Source organism: Rosa chinensis, chromosome 5 (genome assembly GCF_002994745.2).
Source record: "Rosa chinensis cultivar Old Blush chromosome 5, RchiOBHm-V2, whole genome shotgun sequence".
In the NCBI taxonomy this organism is placed as follows: Eukaryota; Viridiplantae; Streptophyta; class Magnoliopsida; order Rosales; family Rosaceae; genus Rosa; species Rosa chinensis.
Genome location: NC_037092.1, coordinates 61,676,189 through 61,686,589, shown reverse-complemented (window position 1 = coordinate 61,686,589; position 10,401 = coordinate 61,676,189). Strand labels below are relative to the sequence as shown.

Genomic DNA, 10,401 nt, shown 5'->3' with positions numbered 1-10,401 from the left:
AAGGAGAAAATGAGGAAGAGTCTAGGGTTTTGGGGAGAATGAGATGTTTAAATACCTCTCCCAAATTTAATTGTGAAAAGTCGAATTTGCCCTTCCTTTTGGGCCAATGGGCTTGGGCTGTTCCATTTTCATTTTCCTTTTTAATTTTCCTTAAGCCCACTCTGATATTACATCTTCAATCATCCTTATTTCTCCGATACTTCACCGAATCCTTTCGGGAATATTTTCCGGGCTTGTCCTAAGCCTCGATACTTTAAAAATACTTTTCTAGACCCAAATTGGATTTTTCTCTAAATTTCTTAATCCTTTAAATGGCCTCAAAGTCTTAACCTAAGCTCAAATACTTTTGTACCTCACGAATACGTAATTTCATACGTTACGACAAATGAAAAAAACAATAATAAAAAAACAAAAAAAAAACGGGGGTCTACAATCAATAAGGATTAAATTACGTGGCAACGTTTGTTAATCCAATTAAAGCCAAATTAAGGCCTAAATGAATGCTCGGGAGTTACAAACAGGGTGAGTTGTTCACAAACCCTATAAATACCTCAATTCAAGTCAGAAAAAAGGACTTTCGGACATTCCAAACAAAATGACAAAGGAAAACTTAGAAGTCACCAAAATTCGTGAAGAATCATCAAGCTATCAGAAGAACCGATTCATTCACCACCAAAATTAAGGAACATCAATCCATATGGCAGCCCTCGTGAACATCAACTAATTCAAGATCAAGTGGTCGACACTCTTGAATCAAACACAAATCCGGAGAAAGAATCAGAGGATCTACTTACAAAGATTGTAACCTGCACTTTCAATATTAATAAAAATTATTATTTTGTACACGTGTCTGTTTGTCATTGGTTTACAGATTTTCGTGTTCACAAATTTGGCACGCCTAGTGGGACAATCTTTGCCTCTCATCTCTTTTCTCCAAAGTTCAAACAAATTCACACCGAGCAATGACTTCCAAGAAAACTCAAGTTGTTCCAGGAAACAAATCCAAGCTAGCGACTACTTCAAAGTCGAGTAGCGAATCATCCGGTCATGTCACTCGAAGCATGGCGAAAACTCAGCCCACAATGTTTGTGGCATTGCCTTCTAAACCTCGCCAACCAATCATCACTCTGGAGAGTTTGGGGGCGAGAGATCATGTCCCTTGGAGTGAGGAAAGGCAAGTGTCGAACTCAAAAAATTTAAGGGAACGATCTCATTCACTTGCTTCCAATAATAACTCTAGTACTAATGATGAAGAAAATGACTTCTCTTTGTTGTGGCAAAATGTTGCACCACACACAGCAATGCAAGTCCTAATGACAAGAGCGAAATCGATTGAGGATCAGCTAGCCAACATGGCAGCTGCAATCGGTCCACATATATCCCCTTGGATTCTCTGTAAGAACGGAATCAGCATTTTTGGATCCTTTGAGTAGGACGGTCTCGGTCCTAATTTCTCCAAGGAACAGGCTTTGCAAAATGAGTGAGGGGCCGTAGAAGCAACCAATGAGAATTTTGGTTAAGCCTGAGCGTCTGAAGCGCTATTTGAAGCAAAATTGGTGACTATATCACCCATCATGGCATCATGGTCATGGGAGGAGTCATCTATAGCGTCATGGCCATGGGAAACGCCATTCATGGCATTATGTGTAGGGACTATAGCGGCCCTAGCCAGGCGGTGGACGGCGGCAGCAACGATCACACTTAGTCCATGATTCAATCTTTGATTCTTGTTTCGTTTTGCTCGAAAGAAAGGATGTTCATATGAAGTCTTTAGTATACGGATCATCATATCATGACTAGGATGTCCTAATCGGTCATGCCAAAACCAATATGTGTCAGAATCCAAGAGATCTTCTCTTATCACATTATTCGATTCAATAGGTCAAATTGTAGTGACATAAAGTCCACTAGATTGACACATAAGATTCTCTAAGATGCGCTTTTGTCCGCAATCATTAGAGGTAATGTAAAGGAACTCTTTTCCGTTCTTTGTATGTTTTTCCGCATGGAATCCGTTGGTTCTGATATCTTTAAAGCTCAATAAGGTTTGATTTTCCTTAGGAGCATAGAGAGGTTCTGCGACACTAATCACGATGCCATTTGGCAAGAGAAATTGGGTCATTCCATGTCCTTGAACCAATTATTATAGCCTAGCCATCGTAGTCACAGAGGAATATGTACGCAACATCTCCAAGAATAATTGCCTATGGCGGAGAATGGTGTGTGTAGCCACACTATCTGCAAGACATTGTAGTTCTCCAGAATCAATTCCTAAAAGAAAATCTCATAATTGAAACGGAGTCATAATGAAAAGAACTCAAACTTTTATTCATAAGCCAACAAAATTACATCATTGTCTCTTTAACCAAAGAAAATCTAATTCAATGAACTAACTAATGCAAAACAATGGTAGTCGTCCAACTTTTTTTAGTAACTCCAACATAAATGTGACCAGGTGAGTAGAGAGATGTCGGTTGAGCAAGGCTCGCTTAAGTACCACTAATTTCAAAACCTTCCTAGACATCACAATTACTTTGGATGAGCCTAGTTTGAAGAAAGACTAAACCATGGGCATTTACTATAAAAATAATATGGCAATTGCCTACATCCCTTGGAAAAAATAAAAGACTTAAACAAAATCGCTAGTCTCTTGATCTTGACCTTTGAAATCTTCCACCCTCAGATAGAGATCGCCATCTTGATCTTCTTGCTCCACGTAATGTACTTCCCTTACTTCACGATGCATGTTGTACGTGTTTGCAACATTCTGGGATGCTTTACAAGCTTTGGCCTAATGTCCGGAATCTCCACACCGAAAACAAGCATCATTATGGTCAGGCTTCCTTGATCGAGGTGCTTAAGGGGCTCGTTTGGGACGGTTATTATCCTTGGTGGTGTCACCACTATAGCGGGAGGATCTGCCTCTCTCTCTCCTCACACGTTGACCTCCACGGTTCCATGCACACCTATCTTGGCGGTTTCCTTCCTCTTTGGGCCAAGAATATGGACCAGAACGTCCAAAATTATCCTTAGCTTTAGGGTTTCGCTCTTGGTGCCCTCCCTTAAGGGCGGGACTATAGTTAGACTCCGGAATAGACTTGGTTCCCACAGGTCTAGAGTTATAGTTCTTCACAAGGATGTTGTTGTTCTTTTCAACTACATTTATGGCTCTAATAAGCTAATAAAACCTTGTGATATGTCCTACATTTACATCGATCCGATAATTCTTGGCAATCATCAACGCAGAGACAGGGAAGGTAGAGAGAGTCTTCTAGATCAACATCATAGCAGTGATGTTCTTTCCACAGAACTCTATCAAAGACTTGATATGAAGGGCTTCAGAGTTACAGTCAAGTACAGACTTGAAGTCACAGAAGCGGAGGTTGTTCCATCTCACTTCTAAATCAGGAAGCAGGGAGTCACGAACGTTGCCAAATCGCTCTTCGAGTTCTATCCATAGCTTTCTGGGATCCTCTTCATTCAGGTACTCATTTTGGAATGAGTCATGCATGTAACATGTCATGAGAATGACATCTTTTGCCTGATTTGCCTCCAAAGTAGCTCTATTCGCTTTTAAAGCGGCAACTTGTTCAGGAGTAGGCACGTTCTGACTTGGCTCAAGGATAGTACTCAGAATCTCTTCGACCTTAACATGCTGGCGCACATCACGAACTCATTTGTGATATCCTGTGCCTGTTGTCTCAAGTGGAGCAAAGTCCAACTTGTTCAGGTTACTCAACCTGAAAAACAACAAGAAAAAAGTTTAGCTTCGAAGCGAAAAAGGCTACCATGGAAACAATAAAACTTTCTGAGCGTAGTCACTCCCAAGAGATTTGATTCCAAGAGGTATTGGATTAGATCGAAACAATGTTGTTTGTGGTCGATCGTTTCTTCTTAACAAACTCTAAGTTTGGAGGACTCAACAAGCTCCAAGCTTGGAGTTAGCACGAGCCCCAACAGTTCGGCTTTGGTCTCCTTTATGAAGAAGAAAGGGGGGTTGAAGAAGGGAGGTTGCAAGTCCACGAGAAAAAGAAGAAAAATTGAAAAACTCAAAAACAGGAACTTTTAGTAAAACCTACCTCAATTTAGGGTTGCTGGAAAAACTTGCCGGAATCTGGTTGGAAACTGATATCGGAAGACTGAGGTGGCCCGCTATGGTGGTCGCTGGCTGAAAATCACTGGTGGGTGGCCAGAAAGGCTGTTGGCGGTGGTTGGCCGGTAGGCTAGCATAGGGCAGGGGCTGCTGCAGGGGCTAGCAAGGCTATCCTATTGGTGAGCTGCACGGAGGCTTGCAAGGCTGTGCGAGGCTGGCAGGCGAGCTGTCAGGAGATGTCTGCAGGTGAGCGCGAGCCTAGAGGGAGCTGTCAACATGTGCGCGCAGAAGCTTGTGGGAGCTGCTACAAGACGCACAAGAAGAGGTGAACGAGGGGGGCTGCGATTCTATTGGCAGGATGCGCAGGGGCGCGCAGGGGTACATGCGAGTCTAGTGCTGACGAGGCTAACAAGGCCGGTTCTGGAGCTTCCGGTGGCTGGTTCAGTAGTTTTTCGGCCGGTTCTTGTGGTTCCGCTGTCGGTTCTGGGCTTCTGGGATCGAGGGCTTCGAGGTGGGTGGCGAAGGTTGCTAGGGTTTGAAGGCTACGATTTTAGGGTTTCAGGGTTAGGGCTTCGTTCTGATAACGTGTTTAAGGAAATCGAAACTGGGAGAGAAATTGTTGCCTTTCATTGATAATAGGGGCCTCTTTATATAGAGGATTACAATCATAGAATCAGAGTTGTACAAGGAAACATAATCGTACAATGAATGGATATCTACGAAGATATCTCTGAGAATATCTCTAAGATTAACCCTATTACAACTCAGACAAGTAACTAAGTGTTTGGACCAGACACATAATTCAGATATACTTGAACAAATGACTGTTTGTTTGTTTATTTTATTCTATTACTCAAATGCGACCAGATATACCATGCATAGCAAGTGTAAGTCGTTCAAACTCTACAAGAATACACCTTCACCGCCACCAAATTGTCAATCTGTAACTATTTTATTAAAACTAGCGTCTTAACATGCACATTAGCAGGTGTATCAATTTACTTTTTTTTTATTATATATTTATGTAATATTAATTTGGTTGTTTTATTTTTTTTCCAAATAAGTATACTCTTTCAAAGTGCTACATGTAGTATAATGCAGTTGAGAAAAACTGCTCCACATTATGCTTTTTATCTTTTTTTTTTCTTTTTTTTCATTTTCTGTTTTTTATATTTATCAAGTTACTACTATAACCCTTAATACATTAAATTTTTTTTTAAAAAAATAGAATTTGATAAAAGGAGGGCAATTTCAAGTATTTGGAAAATTTACCCTTATTAAGGTTTGTTTGCTCAATTAATATACACTATTATTAAGATCATAATACATTTTGTCAGTCAAAACAGAAAAAAAAAATATACTAAAATATTCTTCTAAAAAAATGTACTAAAATAATCCTTTAATATTAAAATAACTTTACTACTCATAAATTAAATATGGATAATATAGTCAAATTACAAAATAAACAAAAAATAAATAGAAAAATAATGATAAAAATGAGAAACAGATAAATACATGAAAAATAGTCAAACTTGAACATAATCAACTAATAGTTTTTTTACGAAAAACTTCCTAGGAGTCGTCTCTGAGCTTCTCGGTGCGACTTGGCTTTCGAAACCTAGGTTTCGATTAGCGGCGGCACTTCTTCCTCTGGGAAAGGCAACGATCGTGGATGGCGGCGACGTGGGGAGAGATCTATGTGGCGATCGTGGGTGCGGCGAGGGGTTTCCTCATACCGTGGTGGCTGTTTTCGGTCCAGTGGTGAGTGATGAAGGCGACAGCAGTGGAGAGCGACTGGGGATTGTCTTCGTGGTTGTAGTTTGGTTGCAAAAGGAGGAGCGAGCACGAGTCGGTTAAAACGGCGGCGTCTGAGCTTGAGGTCGCAAGGCTTTGAGTTAGGCTTGGCGGCGAAGATCCGATCGTGTCTGGTTGAGAGGTCGGGGCCCGGAAGGCAGAGGCTTCAGCGGTCTTTGATTGGGATGGTGATGCACGGTTGGAGAAGCCGGTCGCCAGAGTTATGGTTCGTTGCCGGAGAACAGTCTGACGGTGGCGGCGAAGGAGCAGTGTGCAGGGATGCATCTCCCTTGTTGGCTCGGGTTTGGGCCTGGGTTTCTGAGCCTGGGCCCAACATTCGGCCGATGGGGCAGGGGCCTATTCCTGCTAGAGAAGGTTTGATTTGGGCTTGGGCCTACGGGCTTGGACTCAGATCAAGACAATATGGGCCCTAATTTATTAGGGTATGATCTTGTTTGAGGGTGGATTAACTTCTATGAGTCTTCTATGACTTTCTAGTCTCTTGTTTGTACCACAATTGCGTGATTGGCAAGTGAGGGCTAGTTGAATGATTTCTTTTCTGTAGGAGGCGAGGTTTTTTCATTCTTGTATAGGCTCGCTTAAATGTGAGCGTCCTAGTGATCTTTAAAGGTTTGCTTTAGCTTAAGTAGGTTACTCCGAATTTTCTTGCCAGATTTCTTGTGTAAGTTTTGGTAGACTTCAGCCATTTTTCTGTTGATCTAATGAATTCAACTCCTATTTCAAAAAAAAAAAAAAAGAAAGATAAATACATGAAAAAAATTGTCAACTCTCATGAAAAACTGCAACCCTTTTTTAAAAAGATAATAATATTAATTCTTACACACATAATGTGTGAGGCCCTTCTAATACTGATATTTCAAAACTTATAAAAAGGTTAAGACAAAACTCCGCCTTAAATTCGGCACTAACTTGCTATTTTTCTCAACTGCACACTAACTTTCCGCAATCCTGCTAATGTTCCCATTCCTGCTAATGTTCCCATTGCGCTTGATCTAATAAAATTTCATCCAACCCATTGCGCTTGATCTAATAAAATTTCATCCAATTCTATTGTTATGTGTCCTCCAGTGCCAAATACATGAGGTGACATTTCCTTTAGTTGATATTAGAATGTAGATGATTATCGAGCGACTGATAATTGGACGAAAGTTATCAAATTTAAGAAGATGAGAACACTTTTTTTTTTTTAGAATATTACCAGGAAGATGAGAACATTGGCAAAAAAAAAAATATATATGTATATATATATATATATATATATATCTCTTATTAGGTCTAAAATTAACAAGTTATTGTGGAAAAAAGTTATGAAGCATTTCGGCCATTAAGCTAAAAAATCCAAAAGTGTTCCAAACCATATAAATTCAATGAGGTGTCAAAATATATATATATATATATATATATATAAATTTAATGAGCTTGATACATAGATTGACAATCACAAGAACTCGGCAAAGTTTATTAATCGGTAGCAGATTTTCTAAACCAAACATTCTAGCCGTCGTTAAGTGGCCGATATCCCGGTAAGTAGTGTTACTGAATTGACCTAATCATTGTGTGCATTTCCCAAGCAAATCATAAAAGTTAGATTGGTCACACTCAGAGAGGTCATGATATATGGGTGCCTCATTATCCCTATTCACATTTTGGAGCACACGGCCATTCATAAACCGTTTAACCTAAACACACACCACTCGGAGAGATACAGATATACTATCTCTGTCTGATCGTAGCTCTCCATGCCACAGATAGTCTAGCTTTGCTTACACTACCAGAAGAGCTATCCCATGATGAATAAAAAAGCACATAGTTTTGCTCCTCTTGAATATATTCGGTGATTGAGTTGGAAACCCTATCTTGAAGTTGAACTGTTGAACCCATTAGGTCATCGATCACATACATATCCCCACCAGTCCACTTTTTAGATTTTTACCCAGAAAATAAAGGAAGGAAAAGCCGGGCGCGCACTTGGATTGCCCAGTCCCATCTGTCCATTTCAGGTGGAGTGTCAGGTAAAGACGACACTTGGCATCCTGTGATTATACAGGCGACGAAATCCCACGTGGTCGGTGGCTCTTCATCACGTGGGCCTGACCTATTGGGACAAATATAAGAAACAGGATACTTAGTTGTAGTGCCCCGCCCTCTCTGTTATGGTTTTGGATGATATATACGTACCATTAATAATGGAGCTGGTTAGGTCGTGAAATCCTTATCTGATCCATAATAGTACACCCGGACTAATGCTAGGGCTTTGCTTTTATGTTCTCCATCCCCATCGAATGTTACCCATGTACTGTTGTTCTTTGAAATTTGACGCTCAGACAACCGAATACCACATGAAATGCACGGTTGCCTTCATTTATGGAATCAAGTCTCATTCAAATATCTCAAGTGTTAAACAGTATCATCAATAATAGGGTTTGGGTGTGACAACATTCACTGACATGTAATATGGTCTCATAGTCTGAATCTGAATGCTATAAGATCGATCTCCATGTATGAATCATATGAGTAAGTTAATAATCATATCAGATATCGTTTGACTATTAATTTGATTATGCATCATGGTCATTGCAAGGCTTACCAAAGATAACACGTTCAATTAAGAAAGACAGAGAGTTGAGTATAAGTAGCTGATTTTTTTTTTTTTTCAGAAATTAAATCGTCATTAATTTAGGCAGTAATATATTGTCGGTTGGTAACATCTTATTTGGTTCTCACTAAAAGAATCTTTTTTATTTGTTTCGAGTGAAAAATGAAAAGACTTACTTTTAACAAGAATGAAACCGTAACATTTCACATCAAACCAATTGAAGTTATCTAATGTGTGTGTACTATTTTATTTTATAAATAGGCAAAATACTAGCACGTAGACATAGTCTATTGAGAAAGTCCAACTCTATGAACCCTATAAATCTTCCAAGTCCTAGCACTTGGTGAAGTATTAACATATACAGGTAATAGATAATCGACAGCATTTGAAGCTTTGCCAATATGTTAGTTATCTGCATTTGCACCTGCACTTGAATCCAGTTCTTCATCTCTTCGCCTACTTTATATAAACAAGCCAAAGCCTTCAAAGCTTCAAAATAAACTTTGAATGGTACTATGGTAGAGGCGAAACATACCAGGAAAGAGAGAAAAAAGGGGAAGAAAAGGAACGAATAAGAAAGGTGCAGCTGCAAATGCAGATGATTGCCATCTTGGTCCTCTTGAACTCAGAGCCAGTTTCTGTTTAAGCAGGTGTGTAACAAATCCTTCCATCTGATCTTTTTCTCAGTAATCTGCCGAGAGGAAGTGAGTAACAGCCACAGAGACACATAAACACACGCGTGTGTGTATATTGTGTTCGACTGCAAGCTATGTGGCGGAGGCACCAAAGGTGTGTTGTTCTGAACTCTATCTAACAGTCTAACATATATATATTTCAATTGAAACGTAGATGCCTCATTTCAGACATTTAATATGCCCCGTAAGGCCTGAAGCAGACATAATATTTAATTGACATCAAAAGAAACACCATAAAAAAAAAATGGATATCGATCCTCGTGCACAATATCTATTGTAGTGAAGTGAACTAGTTAATTATCTTTTCCTTGCTGAACAAAAGTTATTTATCTTCTAGTATAGCTTGCATGCTTCCCTGTATACTAGACAACCAGACGTACTCTGGCTACATCAGAACACAATCGAACCCTTAATCTTGCAAGCCTAATTATTCTAATTTAATTCCCAATTCAATCACCACTTGGGCTAATCCCAAAGACTTGTATACTGGATTACTGGGCGTGCTCCTCATATATGAAGGTTTTTTATTTATTTATTCATTTCTAAATAAAAGCCTAGGAAAATATTAGTCCACAAATATACTACACACTAGAAGTATGCAAACACAATTTCCTGAAAATTAAATAAATAACCAAGAAATATGGATACAAAATAATTTGTATTAATTTAACAATATCTCTGTGGCTCTATTCTTTTACAAGAATATTCCCTTGATTTAATCTCCTATCCAAGGGTGACGATGACTTGACTTTGAATCGTACAGTTGTATCTTCAATGTCCTATTTTAGCGAATTTTGAAGATGAGGCTTGAATCAAGGACTGTAGAAGCTTGATCTTGATCGGACTTGAACCACGAGTAGTGTCACATGGTAAGTGTTGACTTAATCAAGGGTTGTGGAAGCTTTATCTTGATCGGACTTGAACCACGAGTGGTGTCACATGGTAAGCGTTCTTCAGATTTGATGGCGAATGAATCGACACGTGTGTCTGGTGCTTGTTAATCTTCTACGAGCTTGATGAGAAACTTAGGTGTTTAAGTGTTGGACCTTGCAGATAATTTTTCTTCTTGCTAGAGGTTTCGTCTAGAATTCTGAAGGCCCCTCTTTTGAGCAAATGGTTGTTATTTTTATGAATGCAATTGAGTTTCAATTTGGAACCGTCAATTATCATTCATTCATTTCTGCAATCAAGTCCTAGTTCGG

The 10,401-nt window shown here is 39.4% G+C and overlaps 1 long non-coding RNA gene across 1 annotated transcript; it reads left to right on the top strand.

The window, feature by feature from the left end:
* Positions 1-8,786: 8,786 nt before the first annotated feature.
* Positions 8,787-10,401, top strand: LOC112167975. Its single transcript, XR_005810662.1, has 3 exons — positions 8,787-8,868; positions 9,192-9,293; positions 9,963-10,401. It is a non-coding gene; the product is annotated as an uncharacterized LOC112167975 (long non-coding RNA).